This window comes from Aedes albopictus, chromosome 2, assembly GCF_035046485.1.
Source record: "Aedes albopictus strain Foshan chromosome 2, AalbF5, whole genome shotgun sequence".
NCBI classification, from domain to species: Eukaryota; Metazoa; Arthropoda; class Insecta; order Diptera; family Culicidae; genus Aedes; species Aedes albopictus.
The window spans coordinates 356,914,694-356,936,088 of NC_085137.1; the positions used below are offsets into that span (position 1 = coordinate 356,914,694).

The 21,395-nt window shown below is 39.5% G+C and overlaps 1 long non-coding RNA gene across 1 annotated transcript; it reads right to left on the minus strand.

The window, feature by feature from the left end:
• Positions 1–1,643: 1,643 nt before the first annotated feature.
• LOC134288318 (uncharacterized) lies at positions 1,644–20,213 on the minus strand. Its single transcript, XR_009997899.1, has 2 exons — positions 20,062–20,213; positions 1,644–2,630 (listed from the first exon to the last, which is right to left on the minus strand). It is a non-coding gene; the product is annotated as an uncharacterized LOC134288318 (long non-coding RNA).
• Positions 20,214–21,395: the final 1,182 nt, after the last annotated feature.

Below are 21,395 nucleotides of genomic sequence, written 5' to 3' on the forward strand. Positions count from 1 at the left end.
TTTTTTATCTAAATGTATCTTTAAAAGCCAGTCTCTTCAGAAATTTTTCAAGAGTTTTGGCATATAACGCCAGCGAGTCCTTGTAAAAACCTTTATAGGGTGACAATGGGTATTATCGGCAGGTTTGTTCTCTTCGTCATGGGGGGTTTTTGTCAGCCAAATTGCCTGAAACTTGGCCATATAATTGAGCCTAGTAAGAAGGATTTGAGACCAACTCTGGGTTCAATAGGTTTCAAAAAACCCACAAAGACGAAGAGAACAAAACGGCCGAGAATAGGTAATTCCCCTATATACGAAAGATTTAACTATGTATAATCTAATGGATTTCGGATAATTTTGAATCTGGTGGTTTGTATATGAACCTGTTCATATTACAGAATTTGATTTTCTTGTTTGATTTGATTTGATTTGTTAACTCAAATATATTTCTTACCAGCAGAGTATGTAAGAAAATATCGCAAACATTTATTCAGTAGTTTTGCAATAAACTTTTTCTTTGTCAGGAAATTCACCAGAGAACAGCCCAATAATTCTGTCTATAGGAATTATAACAGAATTACGTCAAGAATGCCGTCCTTCATACTTTCATGGATAGCGTAAAAAAACTCTTTTAAAGAATTCACCGAAGAATATTTTAGTTAGCCGACTAGATTTTTTTGTTGGAACTTCATCAAGCATTTACAAAAATCTTTTGGGAATTCCGACACAAATATTTTCAAGTATAGGTTTACGTTTAAAGATATAATAAGAAGCAAATTTCAATCATTTGTTACTTGAAAGTTTCTTTTGATGTTAACGTCTCCAAAATATTATAAACTGTCACAGTATTATAATGACACTGTACATATTTCAGTAAGTTTTACAGATCCACTTAATAGTTTGGATTTTTTTATGTTTTACATGCTCCACAAACATATAAAGAAAGCCGGGAAATTTCAAAATCAATGCGGGAAAAAGTCGGGAAAAATGCGGGAATTTCAATTTTGATTTTGTGTGGCCACCCTGACTTTGTTAAAAATCTCAAAAAGATTAGTTGTATAACTCCTAAGTACTCTTCGAAAGATATCTCAGTAACCAAATTTCCAATCGAAATAAACGGCTGAGATATTTATTATGATACACTTGGTCAAAAATCTCTCAAAAGGTTAACCTGTATTACTCCCAAGTAGTCTTTGAAAGATATCTCGATAACCAAATGTCCAATCCTAATAAAATGTATAGGGTTCTACTAGGATGTTATACACAGCAAAAAAGTTGTTGAATATTACATCGAAATCGCTGCAACCAGGTAGTTACATCGATTGATGAATATTACACAGCCCGATGTACTCGGCGGCTGTTGATATAATAAACAGATCCGATGTAATTCTTGCGATGTAATTTATTCGATGTACCTACATTTGTACGATGTGAATGAAGCGACGTTAAATGGAAACGATTTCAAAGGCTCTTCTATAGCCGATTAAATTGCCTTTTCATCCCTTTACATTCGGAATTTTGTATAACTGAAGTAAACACTAAATCTATACTAAATTCAAATCGAAAAAGAATAAAAATATAATTTAATCAGCTATAGAAGAGAACAAAGAAGAGAAGGTTATAAACAATCAATAAACACAACAAAAATAAATAAAGCGTTGAACTAATATGTATTGCTTCCTTTATTGTTTTCGTCCCAACTGGGATATGAAAATAGGGGAAATTGCGTATCTTGGCAGTTTTGTTCTCTTCGTCATGGGGGATTTTTAACCCTTATGTGGCCGGCAGGGTACCCGGGTACCCAGCACCCATTTAAAATACACGGTGTAGAAAAAAGCAAAAAAATTGCCGGCCACATAACGGTTAAAAGCTGTTGAACTCAGAGTACCTAGGCCTCAAATCCTTCCCAACCAAGCTGAATTAAACGACCAAGTTTCAGGTAGTTTGGCCGACAAAATCCCTTCATGACGAATTGAACCTGCGGATAATATCCATCGTCACCCTATCCTAAATCGATCGGAAATTGAACATCGCTTGCATACCGCTTCGGCTAAGCGGGCTTTCGTATTCTTCTACATATTTCAGTTTACTTTCATAGTGGTATTATAAACGGATTTTTGTATTTTCAGCATTCAAAACAGGTCTTCTTCTCACTTTTTAAAAAAGCGATTACCCGCATGCAAACCGCTCATCTTCCGTTCTGATAGTTGGTCACGCACAGATCTTCGTGGTCGAGCTTGAACACGCCCATCACCGGTGACAATAATCGTTCTGGTGGATGCTCGGATCCAATCAAGATGAACGGCACCTTCCACGGCCGATCTAACGCATGAATCCGACCGGGTAGTTGAAGTCAGTGCGAACCTTGCCATCGATCTAGATGTGACGTTACAGATCTTGGTGACATCGGTGGTGGTCAAGACGTACTTCAGATGCGAAAGAAAATCACAAGCTTGTGTGGATCCATGGATGTACGCGGGGCAAAGTTAACCTGGTCTGGTCTGGTCCAACATCTTTTTGAAGCGTTCATACGCTCCAAATGTTTCTTCGGTCCCCGAGCCATCTTGACACTTTGAAACAATAAGGAAACGATTATTCCGACGGCGCCAGGGTTAATGCAACACTGACTCGAAGATGGCTGCGTTGTCACCCTGGAAAAATATAAACATTATTAGTAATCAATTATGTAGGTATTAGAATCCTCCAGGAATTCCAGCAGGAGGACTTCGGGAATTCCTGCAGAAGTTTCTTGAAAATTCTTGCAAGAGTTCCACGAGAATCCCTCCAGTTTTTCGAAGTTTCTCGGGAATTTCTTCAGTAGTTTCTCGGGAACTACTCCAGCAGTTCCACTAGAATTCTTTCAGCAGCTCCTAGAAAATTCATTCAGAAATTCCTCGGAAATTTCTCAATGACTTTCTAGGGATTTCCTCGAAAATTCACCCAAGAGTTCCTCGGAAATTCCTCGGGAGTTACTCTGGGACTTTCTCAAATTTATACAGGAGTTCATCCAGAAGTTGTTCGGGAGTTCCTCGAGAATTCCTCCACGAGCTCCTCAAAAATTTATCCAGTAGAACCCATGAGGAAATTTCTTCAGGAGTTGCTCTGGAATTCTTCCCGAAGTTCCTCGGTTATTCCTCCAGGAGTTCCTCGAGATTCGCTGCATGAGTTCTTAAGGAATTTCTCCAGGATTTCTTTGAAAACCCGTGGAGTAATACAAGAGGAAGTTTTGGATCAATTCCCGTAGAACTCCTGGAACAAATTTTGATGATCTCCTGGAGTATTACCAGAGGAACTCTTGAGGCAACTTCGGCGGAACTCTTGTAGCAATTCAGAAGAAAGTCCTGGAGCAATTCCCGATAAACTTCTGGAGGGATTCCAGAGGAACTCCTGGAGGAATTCACGAGGATATTCAAGAGGAATTTTTGAGGACATACTAGAGATATTTACAGAGAACTCCTGGATGAATTCTCGGGGATCTCTTAGAGCAAGAAATTTTCAAGGATTTCTGGAGCAATTTTTGAGGAATTCCTTGAGCAATTTCCAGGAAACTCCGTGAGGAATTCCCAAAGAACTCCTGGAGGAATTTTCGAGGAATTTCTTATAGAACTCACTAAGGAACTACTGGGGGAATTCCAGAGGAACTCTTGGAGGAATTTCAGAGGAACTTGTGGATGAATCCTCAAGGAAATTCATGATGAACTTCCGGAAAATTTGTCAGAGCTCCTGGAGGAATTCCCAAGGATCATCTGGAGTAATTTGAAACTGCTGGACGAATTTTTGAGGAACTCCTAAATTAATCCTCGCGGAAATTCTAGAGGAACTCCCGGAGAAATTTTCAAGGAACGCCAGGAGGAAATCCCGAGGAACGTCTGGAGATATTGCCGAAAAACTTCTGAAGATATTTCTGCAGAACTCCTAAAGAAATTCTCGAGGAATTTCTGCAGCAATTCCCGAGGAACTCTAGGAGGAATTTCTGGGGAACTCCTGGAGCGTCTTGGAATAAGTGGAGAATTCCTGGATGAATTCCAAATAAACTCCTTGAGGAATTCCCGAGGAACTCCTGGAAGACATTCCTAGGAACTCCTGGAACAACTTGGAACTGCTGAAAGAATTTCTGATGAACTCCTGGACGAATTACGTTTGAATTTTTAAAGGAATTCCCGAGGAAGTCCCGGAGATAAAAATCCCGAGAACTCTTGAATGAATCCTCGAGATAATTCTTGAGAAATTCCTGAGGAACTCCCGGATAAAAATCCAAGGAACTCCTGGAGGAATTCCCGAGGAACTTCTGGAGCAATTTGAAACTCCTGGAAGAATTTCTTAACAACTCCTGGATCAGGAGAGGAATTCCAAAGGAATTTCTGGATATATTTCCGAAGAACTCAGATATTTCAGCTGAAATATTCGCTTCTGACGAACTCCTGAGGAAATTCTCGAGGAACTCCTGCATAAATTCTCGAGGATCTCCTTAATGAATTCCCAATGGACTGATAGAGGAATTCCCGATGAACTCCTGTAGGAATTCCCGAGGAACTCCTGGAGGAATTCCCGAGGAACTCCTGGAGGAATTCCCGAGGAACTCCTGGAGGAATTTCCAAAAAACTCCTGGAGGAATTGCCAAGGAACTCCTGGAGGAATTGCCAAGGAACTCCTGGAGGAATTCCCAAGGAACTCCTGGAGGAATTCCCGAGGAATTTCTGGAGGAATTCCCTAGGAACTACTGGAGAAATTTAAGAGAAACTCTTGGAGAACTCCTGGAGAAATTCCTGATAAACTTCTGGAGAAATTTCCGAAGAAGTCCTGGAGGAATTCCGGGGAACACCTGAAGGAGGAACTCTTGGAGGAATATCCGAGGAACTCCTGGAGAAATTCTCGATAAACTCCTGGAAGAATTTCCGAGGAAGTCCTGAAGGAATTCCCGGGGAACTCATGGAGGAATTCCCGGAGAACTCCTGGAGGATCTTCTGGAGGAGTTTCAGAAGAATTGATTGATTGATTTGTCTTTATTAAAAAGACTTTCAGCCCTTGGCTGGTTCGTCTCTAGTTTCAGAAGAACTCTTGAAGGAATTTCCGAAGAACTCTTGAAGGAATTCCAAGGAACTCTTGGGCGGATTTCCGAGGAACTCCTAGATTAATCCTCGAGGATTTTCTTGAGGAACTATTGTAAAAAAAATCAAGGAATTCTCGAGGAATTTCTGGAGATATTTCCGAAGAACTCCTGCAGATATTTCTGGGGAAATCCTGAAAGAATTCTCGAGAAACTCCTGCGTAAATTCCCGAAGATCTCCTTAATGAATTCCCAATGAACTCATGGAGGAATTTCCGAGGAACTCCTGGAGAAATTTCCGGGGAACTTCTGGAGGAATTTCCAAAGAACTTCTGGAGGAATTCTTGAGGAACTTCTGGAGGAATTCCCAATGATCTTTTGGAGCAATTTGGAACTGCTGGAAGAATTTCCAATGAAGTCCTAAATTAATCCTCGAGGAAATTCTAGAGGAACTTCCGGAGAAATTTCCAAGGAACGCCATGAGGAAATCCCGAGGAACGTCCGGTGATATTGCCGAAAAACTCCTGAAGTTATTTCTGTAGAACTCCTAAAGAAATTCTTGAGGAACTTCTGCAGCAATTTCCGAGGAACTCCAGGAGGAATTCCCGAGGATCTCCTGGAGCATGTTAGAACTAATGGAGAATTCCTGGATGAATTCCAAATAAACTCCTAGAGGAATTCCCGAGGAACTCCTGGAGGATTTTCCAAGGAACCCCTGGAGCAACTTGGAACTGCTGGAAAAATTTCTGAGGAACTCCTGGAAGAATTCCGCTTGAATTTTTAAAGGAATTCCCGAGGAAGTCCCGGAGAAAAAAAATCCCGAGAACTCTTTAATGAATATTCGAGATAATTCTTGAGAAATTCCTGAGGAACTCCCGGAAAAATTCTCAAGGAACTTTTGCAGAAATTCCCTAGGAACTTCTGGAGGAATTTCCGAGGAACTCCAGGAGGAATTTCTGAGGAACGCCTGGAGCAATTGGAAACTGCTGGAAGAGTTTCTGAGCAACTCCTCGATCAATCCTCGAGGAAATTCTTGAGGAACTCCTGCAGAAATTTGCAAGGAACTCCTGGAGGAATTCCAGAGGAATTTCTGGATATATTTCCGAAGAACTCAGATATTTCAGCTTCAGGCGAACACCTGAAATATCCGCTTCTGGCGAACTCCTGAGGAAATTTCTGGCGAATTCCTGAAGAAATTCTCAAGTAACTCCTCAATGAATTCCCAATGAACTGATAGAGGAATTCCCAAGGAACTTTTGGAGGAATTCCCAAGGAACTCCTGGAGGAATTCCCGAGGATTTCCTGGAGGAATTCCCAAGGAACTCATGAAGGAATGCCCGAGGAACTTCTGGAGATATTCCCGAAGAACTCCAACAGATATTTCTGGAGAACACTTGCAGCAATTCCCGAGGAACTCCCGGAGGAATTACCGAAGAACACCTGGAGCAATTTGGAACTAGTGGAAGAATTTATGAGGAACTCCTGGAAGAATTGCCGATGAACTGCTCAAGAAATTCTCGAGGAACTTCTGGAGATATTTCCGGGGAACTCCTGGAGAAGTTTCTGACTATCCGGGGAACTCCAGGAGGTTCTTAAATTATTACTCACTCCTAAGCTTAGAACAAGCTTAGTTCATATAAAATTTCAAACAACAAAACTCAGTGATTGAAATTAAAGCATTGTCCAGTTAGAATCCGGACGCAGATAATCACTTATATCTCAGAGGTGGAATAACATACAGAAAAGGTGAAGCCCTCAAAACAAAGATAATTTACTGTAGTTTCATGGAATGTTACGAACGCGAAGCGTGAAGTACATTTGAATCCACACAATTCGGAACGAATTCCTTTCCAACCATTTCCTACAACTAACCAAGCGAGCCGCATCATAAAACCCCAATCAAATTCGAACAATCATGACCTACCACAATATAATAGGGCCCGCGATTATAAACGTAGAGCAGAGCGGCAATGTTTATCAGCATAACGAAGCAAAAGCTATGCGGCTGAGGGATTCGACTGACTTTGAGCAGCATGATAAAATAAACAATCTGAAGCGACACCCGATGGAAACCATACCAATAGCCTAGCAGATCGGTAGCATTCTAAATGTAATCAAAATTAATCATTGAACTTGATCTTGAAAATTAGGCCAGCTGAGCATCGGGATCGTGCAAAATATGAATGGTAGATCTAATTCTGTACAAATACAATCAAATCATGTAGCTAGAGAGATTGCTCAAATTCAGGAAAATTCTCTCTGCGGAGAAGAAAATATTTCTCCTGTGAAAAACACGAAAAACCATGTACCCGCGAAAGATCATTCTAGAAATCTGGCCGCTCATATATTCATGTTAAAACACGTACTGAAAGTGTAAATGTGTAGATCGTAACGAGAGCCGCTATTACATCATCCTTTCAGGAAAGATCATGTGTAATTTTTGGTAGGCCCTGCGGCTATAAAAGAGGAAGATCAATAAAGACGACAGTCAGTTTTGTTTTTGGACTCCACACTGGATACCTCCCGGATAAGTATTTTGCTACTCAAATTCCTTTGATCCTGAACTTGCACTTGCGAAGCTTAAATTATTCTGATCACTTGATTGGATAATTCAATCCTTCTAAAGTGTTGATATTTAGAATCGTGGAAGTCTAAGTCATTGGGTCGGTCAAACTTTTTCTCACTCTGGTAAGCCAAGGTTCCGAATGCGAGAAACGTTGGCATGAGTCTAGAAAAGGCCAGTTTGATTTTGATCCAAGTGTAGAGGCACTTATTTCTCACTCTGGTACGCCAAGGTTCCGAATGCGAGTAACGTTGGCATGAGTCTAGAAAGGCCTAAGTGCTCTACACACGATTTTAGACGAGTCCCAAATCATTGAATTTATCGAACTTTTTCTCACTCTGGTAAGCCAAGGTTCCGAATGCGAGAAACGTTGGCATGAGTCTAGAAAAGGCCAGTTCGATTTAGATTCAAGTGTGAAGGCATTTATTTTCTCACTCTGGTACGCCAAGGTTCCGAATGCGAGTAACGTTGGCATGAGTCTAGAAAGGCCTAAATCCTATCACACACGATTTGGACGTTCGATTTTAACTATACTCCTTCTTGAACCTCCTACTCTGAGTGAGTAGTATCGGTGTTCGAAAGTAACGCGTTCCGTCTAGTCTGTTGGTTGGCACGCACGGAATGTAATACCGTATCCCTTCGCAACGGTACCGTGAAACGATTGTGGGTTTCGTCATCCTGATCATCGTCGATTCATCATCGCGATAGCTGTGGACAAGAGTGCTGCTGGATTCAGTAAGTATTTGGTCTAGTCCCACCGCAAGAGGAACACCACACCCCGATCGTGCTGCCAATTGGAAGATTGCGCCCCGGTGCCATCGCCAACATGGAAAAATATCATTAAATTTATTTAATTTAATTTTTAATACATTTTCTCATTTTTTCCGTGATTCCTTAAAACTTCCTTAAAAATCTGCACAATGGTAGTAAATTTTAACATCAACCCCTTCGGCGGATTTGTTTAACAATCAGGTCATCTCTGTAGTGTCATGAGACTCTCTACCAATTTGATTAGGATTCCAAAGAAACTTTGCTAAATATTTCTCTACTTGAGAAATTATGGGCTATTCAGTGAATTCCAAAGAAGCGAAATTTGAGTGTTTTTTTCGTAATAAACACTATCCAACAGTGATGACACCACTACACATCTCAGGCTGTCGTGATAGCTCACCAAATTAGCTCAAACCTGTACAGATCCCTTGTGTGCATTTTTGAAAAGCAGCACGCGATTCTTGAGGTTATCATCTTTGTACACATTTGGTGTCAAAATCGTGATGTGAGAAAACGATGTCCAGAGCTCGAACTTCCTGGCAAATCTTGGAATTCCAAGCAGATTTATCCATGAACATAAACTTCAATCTTCCTTGGGCACTTCCTCATGACATGGTTAACAACATCTGTGCACATCACACATAATGGTTATGGAGACATTAACATTTTTCGCGACTGTCGTACCTGACCACGCTTAATTTTCAGCGTGTTAGTGCAAGATTTTTTTCCTTCACTTGTCTTCAATCTGAAATAACTTTTCACTCGTAGCAAGAAAATCGATGAAATTTTCACCGTCAATAGAGGACTTGTTTATGATCAGACTGCTGTGAAAAAAATATGATTATGATCATTGAGAGCGTCACAATAAATTATCCTTTGCGTCCGGATTCTAACTGGACAATGCTTTATTCACTGAAATGTATAATACTCGCTCCTAAGCTTAGAACAAGCTTAGTTCATATAAAATTTCAAACGACAAAACTCAGTGATTAAAATTATTCACTGAAATGTACATTACTCACTCCTAAGCTTAGAACAAGCTTAGTTCATATCCCTTTCGGGACGAACCAGCACAATCGTGCTGTTTTTCAGCATTGGTTTTGCACATTTTTTTCAATTGTTTTTTCCTCAAAATATGTGATGTAAATATTTTTTATGATCGAGTTATTACTCTAACTTGTATTTCTGAGCCTCAGCTTTGGTTGGAATTGTTTATGAAAAACGCCACAATAAGTTAAACAAAAAGTTAACAATCACCCTAGGAGTTGACAAAGTTTTATCTGTCGTATTTTTATGAATATTAGTTTAATCCGGGTATGCAGAGATACAAATCGATAGAAAAAGAGTAGTTCTACAAAACGGCAAAGAAAAAGCGGTGCTTTGTTGAAAAGCACAATATTTCTGGGTGATCAAAGTGGGACCAGCACAATTGTGCTGTTCCGTCCCCAAGGCGGTCCAAATTCCATCGGAAATTGCCTATTCTTAGGCATTTCATGGTATAGAAGATTGATTTTAATTATTAAATCACTACAAAGTGATAGTTTGTAAAAACTTAGACGTATAATTTTATTTCAAGGAACACGATATCAGTTTTTACGAGTTTTTTTTAAAGAACTTTGAATACTTGCGTGAATAATATTACTCCATATTATTGACCTCGCAGCACCAAACCGGAGTTCGCCAGTTGGACTAGCGAAGCGAAGTTTTCAGCGAACTTTCTGTCATTCCTCATCCGACCCGACATGCATCCCTGATGTTTTCGTTTTCAGTCCGACGCCGTGTCGACAACCACGACTTTATCCTACCTGGGCGTCTGTCAGTGCGAGCGCGCCAAATTTTGCGTGAGTGAGCATGTGGTGTTGGTGATTAAGGCGAAACGGAACGCTAGCCGCTGTGAATAAGACAAATTGTTTTGGTAATGTCGATCTGATTTTTTTCGAAAACGCAAACTGAAAAGTTCGTCTCATCTCACCTTAAGTTCGCTAGTAATGCAGTGAATTTTGAGCGATGCTCATTCTTCGGTTTTCTTCCAAATCCACAATATCGAAATCGTGAATTAGATTGGTACACGGATTTGCTGTTCTTATTATCTTCTTCTTATTCACTTCTATGATTTGAATACCCTGTCAAGCTGATCTCGTGTTCCTAGATTTGAAATTATACGTCTAAATCTCTACAAACTAACACTTTGCAGTGATTTAATAATTACAATAAATCTTCTGTATCATAAAACGCCTAAAAGTTGGCAATTTTTAGCAATTACTTAGAGAACACCGACCGGCTTGAGGACGGACCAGCGCAATTGTGCTGGTCCTAATTTGACCCCAAAAAGTGCATAGGTGGATAAAGTAGCCGAAGTAAAGAAAGTTTTATTCTAGAGGACGTTAAGTTTATAAAAGAAAATTTGAGATAATCATTCATTTATAATCCGTCACGAAAGGGAAATAAAATTTTAAAGACAAAACTCAGTGATTAAAATTATTCACTGAAATATACATTACTCACTCCTATGCTTAGAACAAGCTTAGTTCATATAAAATTTCAAACAACAAAACTCAGTGATTGAAATTATTCACTGAAATGTATAATACTCGCTCCTAAGCTTAGAACAAGCTTAGTTCATATAAAATTTCAAACGACAAAACTCTGTGATTAAAATTGTTCACTGAAATATATGATTCTCGCTCCTAAACTTAGAACAAGCTTAGTTCATATAAAATTTCAAACGACAAAACTCAGTGATTAAAATTGTTCACTGAAATGTATGATTCTTGCTCCTAAGCTTAGAACAAGCTTAGTTCATATAAAATTTCAAACGACAAAACTCAGTGATTAAAATTATTCACTGAAATGTACATTACTCACTCCTAAGCTTAGAACAAGCTTAGTTCATATAAAATTTCAAACGACAATACTCAGTGATTAAAATTATCCACTGAAATGTACATTACTCACTCCTAAGCTTAGAACAAGCTTAGTTCATATAAAATTTCAAACGACAAAACTCTGTGATTAAAATTGTTCACTGAAATATATGATTCTCGCTCCTAAACTTAGAACAAGCTTAGTTCATATAAAATTTCAAACGACAAAACTCAGTGATTAAAATTGTTCACTGAAATGTATGATTCTTGCTCCTAAGCTTAGAACAAGCTTAGTTCATATAAAATTTCAAACGACAAAACTCAGTGATTAAAATTATCCACTGAAATGTACATTACTCACTCCTAAGCTTGAAACAAGCTTAGTTCATATAAAATTTCAAACGACAAAACTCTGTGATTAAAATTGTTCACTGAAATATATGATTCTCGCTCCTAAACTTAGAACAAGCTTAGTTCATATAAAATTTCAAACGACAAAACTCAGTGATTAAAATTATTCACTGAAATGTACATTACTCACTCCTAAGCTTAGAACAAGCTTAGTTCATATAAAATTTCAAACAACAAAACTCAGTGATTAAAATTATTCACTGAAATGTACATTACTCACTCCTAAGCTTGAAACAAGCTTAGTTCATATAAAATTTCAAACGACAAAACTCTGTGATTAAAATTGTTCACTAAAATGCATGATTCTCGCTCCTAACCTTAGAACAAGCTTAGTTCATATAAAATTTCAATCGACAACACTCAGTGTTTTAAATTATTCACTGAAATGTAAGATTCTCGCTCCTAAGCATAGAACAAGCTTAGTTCATATAAAATTTCAAACGACAAAACTCAGTGATTAAAATTGTTCACTGAAATGTATGATTCTCGCTCCTAAGCTTAGAACAAGCTTAGTTCATATAAAATTTCAAACGACAAAACTCTGTGATTAAAATTGTTCACAGCTTGCATTTGCATCACATAGAATCTAGTGTGCTCCTAAGCTTGGAATGAGCTTAGGAAGCGCAAAATAATCCCAGAATGCATTTGACTTGCATTTGCATCACATAGAATCTAGTGTGCTCCTAAGCTTGGAATGAGCTTAGGAAGCGCAAAATAATCTCCGAATGCATTTGACTTGCATTTGCATCACATAGAATCTAGTGTGCTCCTAAGCTTGGAATGAGCTAAGAAAGCGCAAAATAATCTCAGAATGCATTTGACTTGCATTTGCATCACATAGAATCTAGTGTGCTCCTAAGCTTGGAATGAGCTTAGAAAGCGCAAAATAATCTCAGAATGCATTTGACTTGCATTTGCATCACATAGAATCTAGTGTGCTCCTAAGCTTGGAATGAGCTTAGAAAGCGCAAAATAATCTCCGAATGCATTTGACTTGCATCTGCATCACATAGAATCTAGTGTGCTCCTAAGCTTGGAATGAGCTTAGAAAGCGCAAAATAATCTCAGAATGCATTTGACTTGCATTTGCATCACATAGAATCTAGTGTGCTCCTAAGCTTGGAATGAGCTAAGAAAGCGCAAAATAATCTCAGAATGCATTTGACTTGCATTTGCATCACATAGAATCTAGTGTGCTCCTAAGCTTGGAATGAGCTTAGAAAGCGCAAAATAATCTCAGAATGCATTTGACTTGCATTTGCATCACATAGAATCTAGTGTGCTCCTAAGCTTGGAATGAGCTTAGAAAGCGCAAAATAATCTCCGAATGCATTTGACTTGCATCTGCATCACATAGAATCTAGTGTGCTCCTAAGCTTGGAATGAGCTTAGAAAGCGCAAAATAATCTCAGAATGCATTTGACTTGCATTTGCATCACATAGAATCTAGTGTGCTCCTAAGCTTGGAATGAGCTTAGAAAGCGCAAAATAATCTCCGAATGCATTTGACTTGCATCTGCATCACATAGAATGTAGTGTGCTCCTAAGCTTGGAATGAGCTTAGGAAGCGCAAAATAATCCCAGAATGCATTTGACTTGCATTTGCATCACATAGAATCTAGTGTGCCTCTAAGCTTGGAATGAGCTTAGGAAGCGCAAAATAATCTCCGAATGCATTTGACTTGCATTTGCATCACATAGAATCTAGTGTGCTCCTAAGCTTGGAATGAGCTAAGAAAGCGCAAAATAATCTCAGAATGCATTTGACTTGCATTTGCATCACATAGAATCTAGTGTGCTCCTAAGCTTGGGATGAGCTTAGAAAGCGCAAAAAAATCTCCGAATGCATTTGACTTGCATTTGCATCACATAGAATCTAGTGTGCTCCTAAGCTTGGAATGAGCTTAGAAAGCGCAAAATAATCTCCGAATGCATTTGACTTGCATCTGCATCACATAGAATCTAGTGTACTCCTAAGCTTGGAATGAGCTTAGAAAGCGCAAAATAATCTCCGAATGCATTTGACTTGCATTTGCATCACATAGAATCTAGTGTGCTCCTAAGCTTGGAATGAGCTAAGAAAGCGCAAAATAATCTCCGAATGCATTTGACTTGCATTTGCATCACATAGAATCTAGTGTGCTCCTAAGCTTGGAATGAGCTTAGAAAGCGCAAAATAATCTCAGAATGCATTTGACTTGCATTTGCATCACATAGAATCTAGTGTGCTCCTAAGCTTGGAATGAGCTTAGAAAGCGCAAAATAATCTCCGAATGCATTTGACTTGCATCTGCATCACATAGAATCTAGTGTGCTCCTAAGCTTGGAATGAGCTTAGAAAGCGCAAAATAATCTCCGAATGCATTTGACTTGCATTTGCATCACATAGAATCTAGTGTGCTCCTAAGCTTGGAATGAGCTAAGAAAGCGCAAAATAATCTCAGAATGCATTTGACTTGCATTTGCATCACATAGAATCTAGTGTGCTCCTAAGCTTGGAATGAGCTTAGAAAGCGCAAAATAATCTCAGAATGCATTTGACTTGCATTTGCATCACATAGAATCTAGTGTGCTCCTAAGCTTGGAATGAGCTTAGAAAGCGCAAAATAATCTCCGAATGCATTTGACTTGCATTTGCATCACATAGAATCTAGTGTACTCCTAAGCTTGGAATGAGCTTAGAAAGCGCAAAATAATCTCCGAATGCATTTGACTTGCATTTGCATCACATAGAATCTAGTGTGCTCCTAAGCTTGGAATGAGCTTAGAAAGCGCAAAATAATCTCCGAATGCATTTGACTTGCATTTGCATCACATAGAATCTAGTGTACTCCTAAGCTTGGAATGAGCTTAGAAAGCGCAAAATAATCCCAGAATGCATTTGACTTGCATTTGCATCACATAGAATCTAGTGTGCTCCTAAGCTTGGAATGAGCTTAGAAAGCGCAAAATAATCTCAGAATGCATTTGACTTGCATTTGCATCACATAGAATCTAGTGTACTCCTAAGCTTGGAATGAGCTTAGAAAGCGCAAAATAATCTCAGAATGCATTTGACTTGCATTTGCATCACATAGAATGTAGTGTGCTCCTAAGCTTAGAATGAGCTTAGGAAGCGCAAAATAATCCCAGAATGCATTTGACTTGCATTTGCATCACATAGAATCTAGTGTGCTCCTAAGCTTGGAATGAGCTTAGAAAGCGCAAAATAATCTCAGAATGCATTTGACTTGCATTTGCATCACATAGAATCTAGTGTGCTCCTAAGCTTGGAATGAGCTTAGAAAGCGCAAAATAATCTCCGAATGCATTTGACTTGCATCTGCATCACATAGAATCTAGTGTACTCCTAAGCTTGGAATGAGCTTAGGAAGCGCAAAATAATCTCCGAATGCATTTGACTTGCATTTGCATCACATAGAATCTAGTGTGCTCCTAAGCTTAGAATGAGCTTAGGAAGCGCAAAATAATCCCAGAATGCATTTGACTTGCATTTGCATCACATAGAATCTAGTGTGCTCCTAAGCTTGGAATGAGCTTAGAAAGCGCAAAATAATCCCAGAATGCATTTGACTTGCATTTGCATCACATAGAATCTAGTGTGCTCCTAAGCTTGGAATGAGCTTAGAAAGCGCAAAATAATCTCAGAATGCATTTGACTTGCATTTGCATCACATAGAATCTAGTGTACTCCTAAGCTTGGAATGAGCTTAGAAAGCGCAAAATAATCTCAGAATGCATTTGACTTGCATTTGCATCACATAGAATGTAGTGTGCTCCTAAGCTTAGAATGAGCTTAGGAAGCGCAAAATAATCCCAGAATGCATTTGACTTGCATTTGCATCACATAGAATCTAGTGTGCTCCTAAGCTTGGAATGAGCTTAGAAAGCGCAAAATAATCTCAGAATGCATTTGACTTGCATTTGCATCACATAGAATCTAGTGTGCTCCTAAGCTTGGAATGAGCTTAGAAAGCGCAAAATAATCTCCGAATGCATTTGACTTGCATCTGCATCACATAGAATCTAGTGTACTCCTAAGCTTGGAATGAGCTTAGGAAGCGCAAAATAATCTCCGAATGCATTTGACTTGCATTTGCATCACATAGAATCTAGTGTGCTCCTAAGCTTAGAATGAGCTTAGGAAGCGCAAAATAATCCCAGAATGCATTTGACTTGCATTTGCATCACATAGAATCTAGTGTGCTCCTAAGCTTAGAATGAGCTTAGAAAGCGCAAAATAATCTCCGAATGCATTTGACTTGCATCTGCATCACATAGAATCTAGTGTACTCCTAAGCTTGGAATGAGCTTAGGAAGCGCAAAATAATCTCCGAATGCATTTGACTTGCATTTGCATCACATAGAATCTAGTGTGCTCCTAAGCTTAGAATGAGCTTAGGAAGCGCAAAATAATCCCAGAATGCATTTGACTTGCATTTGCATCACATAGAATCTAGTGTGCTCCTAAGCTTGGAATGAGCTTAGAAAGCGCAAAATAATCTCAGAATGCATTTGACTTGCATTTGCATCACATAGAATCTAGTGTGCTCCTAAGCTTAGAATGAGCTTAGGAAGCGCAAAATAATCCCAGAATGCATTTGACTTGCATTTGCATCACATAGAATCTAGTGTGCTCCTAAGCTTGGAATGAGCTTAGGAAGCGCAAAATAATCTCCGAATGCATTTGACTTGCATTTGCATCACATAGAATCTAGTGTGCTCCTAAGCTTAGAATGAGCTTAGGAAGCGCAAAATAATCCCAGAATGCATTTGACTTGCATTTGCATCACATAGAATCTAGTGTGCTCCTAAGCTTGGAATGAGCTTAGGAAGCGCAAAATAATCTCCGAATGCATTTGACTTGCATTTGCATCACATAGAATCTAGTGTGCTCCTAAGCTTAGAATGAGCTTAGAAAGTGCAAAATAATCTCCGAATGCATTTGACTTGCATCTGCATCACATAGAATCTAGTGTACTCCTAAGCTTGGAATGAGCTTAGAAAGCGCAAAATAATCTCAGAATGCATTTGACTTGCATTTGCATCACATAGAATCTAGTGTGCTCCTAAGCTTGGAATAAGCTTAGGAAGCGCAAAATAATCTCAGAATGCATTTGACTTGCATTTGCATCACATAGAATGTAGTGTGCTCCTAAGCTTAGAATGAGCTTAGGAAGCGCAAAATAATCCCAGAATGCATTTGACTTGCATTTGCATCACATAGAATCTAGTGTGCTCCTAAGCTTGGAATGAGCTTAGGAAGCGCAAAATAATCTCAGAATGCATTTGACTTGCATTTGCATCACATAGAATCTAGTGTGCTCCTAAGCTTGGAATGAGCTTAGAAAGCGCAAAATAATCTCAGAATGCATTTGACTTGCATTTGCATCACATAGAATCTAGTGTGCTCTTAAGCTTGGAATGAGCTTAGAAAGCGCAAAATAATCTCAGAATGCATTTGACTTGCATTTGCATCACATAGAATCTAGTGTGCTCCTAAGCTTGGAATGAGCTTAGGAAGCGCAAAATAATCTCCGAATGCATTTGACTTGCATTTGCATCACATAGAATCTAGTGTGCTCCTAAGCTTGGAATGAGCTTAGAAAGCGCAAAATAATCTCAGAATGCATTTGACTTGCATTTGCATCACATAGAATCTAGTGTGCTCCTAAGCTTGGAATGAGCTTAGGAAGCGCAAAATAATCTCCGAATGCATTTGACTTGCATTTGCATCACATAGAATGTAGTGTGCTCCTAAGCTTAGAATGAGCTTAGGAAGCGCAAAATAATCCCAGAATGCATTTGACTTGCATTTGCATCACATAGAATCTAGTGTGCTCCTAAGCTTAGAATGAGCTTAGGAAGCGCAAAATAATCCCAGAATGCATTTGACTTGCATTTGCATCACATAGAATCTAGTGTGCTCCTAAGCTTGGAATGAGCTTAGAAAGCGCAAAATAATCTCAGAATGCATTTGACTTGCATTTGCATCACATAGAATTCAGTGTGCTCCTAAGCTTAGAATGAGCTTAGGAAGCGCAAAATAATCCCAGAATGCATTTGACTTGCATTTGCATCACATAGAATCTAGTGTGCTCCTAAGCTTGGAATGAGCTTAGGAAGCGCAAAATAATCCCAGAATGCATTTGACTTGCATTTGCATCACATAGAATCTAGTGTGCTCCTAAGCTTAGAATGAGCTTAGGAAGCGCAAAATAATCCCAGAATGCATTTGACTTGCATTTGCATCACATAGAATCTAGTGTGCTCCTAAGCTTGGAATGAGCTTAGAAAGCGCAAAATAATCTCAGAATGCATTTGACTTGCATTTGCATCACATAGAATCTAGTGTGCTCCTAAGCTTGGAATGAGCTTAGGAAGCGCAAAATAATCTCCGAATGCATTTGACTTGCATTTGCATCACATAGAATCTAGTGTGCTCCTAAGCTTGGAATGAGCTTAGGAAGCGCAAAATAATCTCCGAATGCATTTGACTTGCATTTGCATCACATAGAATCTAGTGTGCTCCTAAGCTTGGAATGAGCTTAGAAAGCGCAAAATAATCTCCGAATGCATTTGACTTGCATCTGCATCACATAGAATCTAGTGTACTCCTAAGCTTGGAATGAGCTTAGGAAGCGCAAAATAATCTCCGAATGCATTTGACTTGCATTTGCATCACATAGAATCTAGTGTGCTCCTAAGCTTGGAATGAGCTTAGAAAGCGCAAAATAATCTCCGAATGCATTTGACTTGCATTTGCATCACATAGAATCTAGTGTGCTCCTAAGCTTGGAATGAGCTTAGAAAGCGCAAAATAATCTCCGAATGCATTTGACTTGCATTTGCATCACATAGAATCTAGTGTGCTCCTAAGCTTGGAATGAGCTTAGGAAGCGCAAAATAATCTCCGAATGCATTTGACTTGCATTTGCATCACATAGAATCTAGTGTGCTCCTAAGCTTGGAATGAGCTTAGGAAGCGCAAAATAATCTCCGAATGCATTTGACTTGCATTTGCATCACATAGAATCTAGTGTGCTCCTAAGCTTGGAATGAGCTTAGGAAGCGCAAAATAATCTCCGAATGCATTTGACTTGCATTTGCATCACATAGAATCTAGTGTGCTCCTAAGCTTGGAATGAGCTTAGAAAGCGCAAAATAATCTCCGAATGCATTTGACTTGCATCTGCATCACATAGAATCTAGTGTACTCCTAAGCTTGGAATGAGCTTAGGAAGCGCAAAATAATCTCCGAATGCATTTGACTTGCATTTGCATCACATAGAATCTAGTGTGCTCCTAAGCTTGGAATGAGCTTAGGAAGCGCAAAATAATCTCCGAATGCATTTGACTTGCATTTGCATCACATAGAATCTAGTGTGCTCCTAAGCTTGGAATGAGCTTAGGAAGCGCAAAATAATCTCCGAATGCATTTGACTTGCATTTGCATCACATAGAATCTAGTGTGCTCCTAAGCTTGGAATGAGCTTAGGAAGCGCAAAATAATCTCCGAATGCATTTGACTTGCATTTGCATCACATAGAATCTAGTGTGCTCCTAAGCTTGGAATGAGCTTAGGAAGCGCAAAATAATCTCCGAATGCATTTGACTTGCATTTGCATCACATAGAATCTAGTGTGCTCCTTGGAATGAGCTTAGAAAGCGCAAAATAATCCCAGAATGCATTCGACTTGCATTTGCATCACATAGAATCTAGTGTGCTCCTAAGCTTGGAATGAGCTTAGGAAGCGCAAAATAATCCCAGAATGCATTTGACTTGCATTTGCATCACATAGAATCTAGTGTGCTCCTAAGCTTGGAATGAGCTTAGAAAGCGCAAAATAATCTCAGAATGCATTTGACTTGCATTTGCATCACATAGAATCTAGTGTGCTCCTAAGCTTGGAATGAGCTTAGGAAGCGCAAAATAATCCCAGAATGCATTTGACTTGCATTTGCATCACATAGAATCTAGTGTGCTCCTAAGCTTGGAATGAGCTTAGGAAGCGCAAAATAATCCCAGAATGCATTTGACTTGCATTTGCATCACATAGAATCTAGTGTGCTCCTAAGCTTGGAATGAGCTTAGGAAGCGCAAAATAATCTCCGAATGCATTTGACTTGCATTTGCATCACATAGAATCTAGTGTGCTCCTTGGAATGAGCTTAGAAAGCGCAAAATAATCCCAGAATGCATTCGACTTGCATTTGCATCACATAGAATCTAGTGTACTCCTAAGCTTGACTTGCATTTGACTTGCATTTGCATCACATAGAATCTAGTGTACTCCTAAGCTTGGAATGAGCTTAAGAGGTACAAAATCATCCGAGAATGCATTTAGTTTACATGCATGAGTACCCAAGCACTGTTCATAAATTCATAGAAATTTTGCGTAAAAAAACTTGAAATAGTAACTTACATGTTCAGCAGCAATATGGGCAGGCGCTCATACATTAGTATCGGATCTGTGCTAGTTATAAGAATAAAACGATGAGGAGGGGCGTATAGCTGAATAAACAGATGGTCTGGATTCCTTTTGTGAATCGAAGATCTTGCCCGCCATCGATATTGCTTTTTTCACTGAAAATTTTCCTTGCTTCGCTGAACAACATGACGTTTTCTTCCAGCGAAGGCTTACGCGATACAGAAAATCGCTGAATTTCACACTAACACTGCAGAAAATCTGTCAACAATAACTTAATACACATGCATTTTCAGCGAAAAGATCTATTTGCGTGACAACAATCCACTCCCATGACTACCGGGCGGCTGCCGTCAAATATCAGGATTGCCAACTGTCCGGCGACTGCTGTCAGTTTTCTTTGTCGCCGAATCTGGCGCTGGGTCTTCGGCGCGGAAACCCAAAGGTGGGAATAAAATTTTGGGGTTTGCGCGCAATATCTTTTTTTTCGCATTGTATGGCTAACCGCACTGTGCCGTACATACAGACTGCTTCGAATCATCTTGAAACTTGCGCTTGCAATGGTCCAGACAGCAGGGCTACCTTCGCTTACGAACGATGTCGCCACCCAAGCTGTAGTGATCTTTCCCGGGACCGCATTCTCAGCTCGTAGTGCACATTTGTCTTCCGGTCGAGTATAGACCGTTCTCTTACTCGCTCACCCATCACCTCGCTATCGTTATCTTCGCAGAAGTTGGAGTACGGTCTGAGATCCTTCGTAATATTCTTCTTGTCTACCTCCAAATGCCTCCCCGTCGGCACTGAAGCACGCCCGTTCCTGGGCCACACTAGCCGTTCCTGGGCCACATTTCTCCCTCGGCGACACAATCGGAGCTGCAATGTTTGCCGACAAAATCCTTTGTCATTGCATTCATTCAGCAACAACCCGGTAATCAGATAGCTCATCAACCTAAAATGGAAAGAATTGTATAATTTAAAAATTAACTTGTGTCGTAATATAAAATTATTTAATCGTTTTACTTACTGCAAGGAATTTCGTCGTTGAAAAACGCAAAAAAACCGTTGACGATCGGATTTTCTGGCACTTAGACGGTTGGTGTAAACAAAACGTACTAAACGATAAGCTTCCGACTGGGCGGTCTAAAAAGTTATCACTAACACAAATGCAAATGAGTGAAATGAGCGGAAAACGATAATTAGGCAATTTCGTCGGTAGGACTAGCTCTGCCGGCCCCAACCATGGCCCAACGAGAAGCGTGTTCCGAAATCACAGTTTCAAAGTCAACACGTTTTATGATTCCAGGCCGGTCAGACACAATATGCCAAAGCAA